Source organism: Diceros bicornis, chromosome 7 (genome assembly GCF_020826845.1).
Source record: "Diceros bicornis minor isolate mBicDic1 chromosome 7, mDicBic1.mat.cur, whole genome shotgun sequence".
Taxonomy (NCBI): domain Eukaryota; kingdom Metazoa; phylum Chordata; class Mammalia; order Perissodactyla; family Rhinocerotidae; genus Diceros; species Diceros bicornis.
The window spans coordinates 28,073,672-28,078,493 of NC_080746.1; positions in this window are offsets into that span (position 1 = coordinate 28,073,672).

Consider the following 4,822-nt stretch of genomic DNA (forward strand, 5'->3'; position numbering starts at 1 on the left):
CCATATTAAAGGCCTGACAGCTCTCTCCAGTCTGTCTGCTCTATGTTGTCCACTTCCAGCACCTGCACATGACTTGGAACTCTGGCTTCCTGGCCAATGCTCGGTATGGAAACCGCCTTGTTTGGAGGGATGGAGGCTGCATTTTTTTCATATCTTCTTTGAATAGGACTCAATCTTTGTTAACCTTGGCTACCTCTTTAGTGACAGACTATTGGCTAGAGCCTCAGTCTCCAGGTCCATGTAGGACCTCAACTGCAGGCACTTCCTTCTAGCACTTGGGGTATCCTCTAAGTATTTATTTGGCTTGGCATAGCCTGATTCTAACCTGATACACCTGAGGGTTGAGCCTTCCTTTGAATGCTGTCTCTTCCATGGTCTATGGCCTGTTAGTATGGAGACCAGCATCCCACAGCTAATGGATAACATTCCCAGTCTCCCCGTTAGTGTTTTGGGAGCAAGGGGTGTTCTCACCATGTTTTTCATGGCCTGAGGGCCTAGATTATGGTGATCAAAGTCTGAAACCCAAATTCTTCACGGATTTCTACATATAGGACTTCCTTGAGGCTCTCTTGCCCCATTTGTGTAAGAAACAAACCCAGGATACTCTGGCTGTGGAGTACTTTGGTTTTGCCTGCCTTCCATCCTTTACCTCAGGACCATCTCTGCTAAGCACTTGTTCCAAACCTTACCAGGAAAGTATGAGCTTGGATCCTAATGTGAAAGAAGAGAGCCTTGAACGGACTTTTTGGACCCACCAGGAGCTGTTCTGAAGCTGTGCTGTGTATCTGATGCTGAGCACTAGGTCCTATAACTTAAAAGAAGAATGGGTGACTGATTCATGCTTAATCCTGGGCTCTGGACCAGACCAGACAGACAACCCAGTACATGTGGTCTTAACCCTGCTTTAACCAAAAAGTATGGCTAGGGGAAGTAATATTCCTGAAGCACATTTTCTCTCAGGAAAGGCAAATCATTGCTCAAATCTAAGTATTTTTGTTTAGAACATCAAACAAAGATTCTCAGCTCTTCTTCAGTTAATAGTTTGACCCCATTTCTCCACTTTCAGTGTCTCTAGGTACTTACAGCTCCAATCACCATCTCTGCTATAGACTTGTCTAGAAGAACTAAAGACAGGTCTAGATCATCTTGAGATCAAGCCATGTTTTATAAAATGGCCCAACCAAGAATGCAAGGCATTGTACTAAAAGTGAACTCCTTACTGTAATACCTTTCTTTATGATTACGTCTAACACTACCCCACCAATCTCTTCAAGATACTGGGAAATCATTCATTCATTGGCTTTCTTTTATCTCACTAATTGATACCCTGGATTCATTCGTCATCACTGTATTTACTTTAAGAGCTAATGAAAAGGAAGGGGGCACTTGTGATCTACACCATTCAATTTTAGCTGTTCTCATAGACACCTTCAGTATGGCCCAAGAAACTGAACTATCTCCAAATACACGATGGCTCTCCAATGCCACAATACCTCCTAGCCCAGACCCATCCTCCCAGGGACGCCTGCCCATATGGTCCCCAACACTACCTTAATAATTGGGAGAACCAAGGGCCCAGCTTAGGTCTTTGGCACTGGCCACTGTGTCAACATTTTTGGTTCCCAGTTAGATTTGCTTTTCACTCTGTTCTGTGATCTGTGGCTGAAATTCTTGTTCATCTTTCTGCTGCTTCTTGCAATGCTTTGGTGTCTGTTACTTCTAGTTGATTTTTCTTGGTATAAACTGGGCTGACTTCTGAGAGATCCTTTCTTACCATGGCTTGGTAACATCTGCTCAATACTCCTAACCCTTTTTTTTAGTACTTAGACTCCTATTTGAACTCTGAATGGAAGAAGCCTCGGATCACTTCAGTGATGTGGCACCTCATAAAGGCTTCCACAACAGCCAGAAGCCTTTGGTGATTCTGGAGCTCTTGAGGCAGGATTCTGATTTCCAAATATTGATATTTGCCCAGGACTCCTTTGTTTGTTTTTTCCCTATAAGTTCCTGCTTCCACTGCTGCCATCTCCTGGTTGAAGGTGCCTGCTACATTGAAAGGAATATGGCTATGAGCTACTGTATTTCTTGAGGTCCTACACTCCCATTTCTTTAACAATTTGTCCCTATCTCCTTTTGTTTCCTGAATTCTCAGCCAAGGCTTATCTAACAACCTCACCCCACCTCAATCTCCTTGGGTTATATTAGAACCAATTAACATGAAGCCACTGTCACAATAACATATTCATCAGACTGAAAGAGCATTTACAACTGTGGAGGAATCTGCAATAGAGGGGATGACATAAGAAATCTGTTAGAGACTCATAAACCCCAAATAATTATTTTGACAGGCATGGAAGACATTTTTTAACTTGAGATCGTGGTCTACTATATCACCACCTCAATAATTCAATTACACTAAGTTTCTTGTTTCAAATGATTTTTTAAAGCTATCTATTTCCATTATGGTGTGTTAAATTTCACGAAGAGTTCCATAATCGATGCTAACTAATTATTAATTCCTCATCCTGAGAATGTCAACAGCCTTCGTAGAGATGTTGAAAAGTAAATTCTGGGTCTCATTAACTTCCTATAAACCACATGGTCCCCCAAACCATGATTTCAAATAGGTGAGAAAATGATGATATCCAATCTTATTTATGACACACAAAGCTAGAACAACAGAAGAAAACAAGACAATGCTGCTTGTCTTTTTTTAAATTAATAATATAGCATCTAAACTTTCAATTAAGATTCTGGACACACTGTCTTTATTGAAGGTTTAAAAGTTATATTGTGTAAATTATGCTTCAATGTGTTTGCTTAAAAGATGCAACCATTTAAACATTTTTCACATTTGTCATGTCTATATTTTTCTCATAACGCTTGGATAGACTTCAAAATATCAAAAAGAGGACATTTTCTCTGCAATGGTGTCCATCAGCATAATGCATTCAATTGGAAAAGAGGAGAGACTTTGGGTAGGACTCCTGCCTCTTCACTGTGTGATCTTGAGAAAGTTGCTTAACCTCTCTGAGCCTCAGATTCCACATTCGTCAAACTGAGAACATAAAATTTACTCCTAGGGTTGTTTTTGTTGCTGTTAGGATTAAAAATGTAAGTTAAGTGTTTAACGCTTAAATACTTCACTAAAAGGTAGTTGTAGATAGCTATGTTTTTAACTTATAAAACTGAGCCCTTTTATTCACTTGAGAACACAGACATGAATGTAAATCACTCTCTTAAGAAATATCTCCTGCTTAAACAGCTTATACACTTTGTTTTTAAGTCTCAGTTGCTACATTTGTAAAATGGGATATGGAAATGCCAATAATTAGAATTGTTTTGAGACATAATTTATGGGTTCTTTAATAATTTGATAATTCGAGTGCTGTATCATCTGGCTTCTTGGTCCCTTGTACCTTATAAAATTAAAACATTTCACCTAAAATAAAAATCCCAAATATATTAGAAACTTGGCAGTTTGTTAGTCTGGGGCAGATTTTTAAAGAGCTCTATCTTGATGAATAATATACAGTATGTTTCTTCGATGGTTGAACACCTGCAAAAGTAGCAAGATTGCTTGTTAAGCATGCAGATTGCTGGGCCCTGGTCCCAGAGATGTTGAAATGCATGCTATAATCCATTGGGGTTCAGAGAAACTATTAAAACTAACATTTGTTTTTAGTTGACTCATTATGTCTAATGTGGTCTGGAACTCTGCATTTTTAACAAGTACTCCAGTAATTCTGATGCAGCCAGTCTAAGGACCACCTTTGAGAAGCATGCCCTAGTGCAGTGGCCTCTAAGGGACAGTAGGTACAACTTGGGTACCTGAAAGAATATGTTGGAAACCCTATTTATATTTTTATCTAAAGCAAACTATTCTCCACTCACATTTAGTATACTGGAGGCTTCATTAGGTCTGCAGGTCTGATTGTCACATGTCACAGACTTTGAGAGGTGCTCTAAAAGAAGAGTGGAGTGGGAGTTCGCAGGCAGGGGAGCTGCCTCTGGCATCCTCCCTCCTTTGCTTTAAGCAAGACATGATTCTTGTGCCTGGTAAATGCTTATATAATCTAAAAACTATTTTTGAAAAATGGACAAGTGGGTTAGAAAATTCTAAATTCCCTACTGTGAAGATGAATAAAGATAATAATTTAAGCACAAGTAACCAACAGAAAATGGCAAAATTGATGCTCCTAGTATGAGGTCTTAGTTAGCCATACTGCAAGTAAAAGCTAAGACCATCTAATCAGATCTAACAAGAAATCGCCCCAAATTAGAAGTGATCGTGAAAATCATATGAAATATGGATTTACATCCAGTATAATTAATGATGAAGCTTGCCCTCTTTGGGCAAGTATCTTTGTATTTTTGGGTCTTTGAGAGATTAATGATAGTATGAAGCCATCAAAGTAGTTAGACATTTTATTTTATTTTTTTTTGTGAGGAAGATCAGCCCTGAGCTAACATCCGTGCTAATCCTCCTCTTTTTGCTGAGGAAGACCGGCTCTGAGCTAACATCTATTGCCAATCCTCCTCCTTTTTTTCCCCCAAAGCCCCAGTAGATAGTTGTGTGTCATAGTTGCACATCCTTCTAGTTGCTGTATGTGGGACACGGCCTCAGCATGGCCGGAGAAGCGGTGCATCGGTGCGCGCCCGGGATCCGAACCCGGGCCGCCAGTAGCGGAGCGCGCACACTTAACCGCTAAGCCACGGGGCCGGCCCAAGTTAGACATTTTAAAATGAATTGTTTATAAATTTTTAAGAGAATTTTTTTCTTATAGTGTTAAGGAAAACATTTAAAAAAATTGTTTCATTT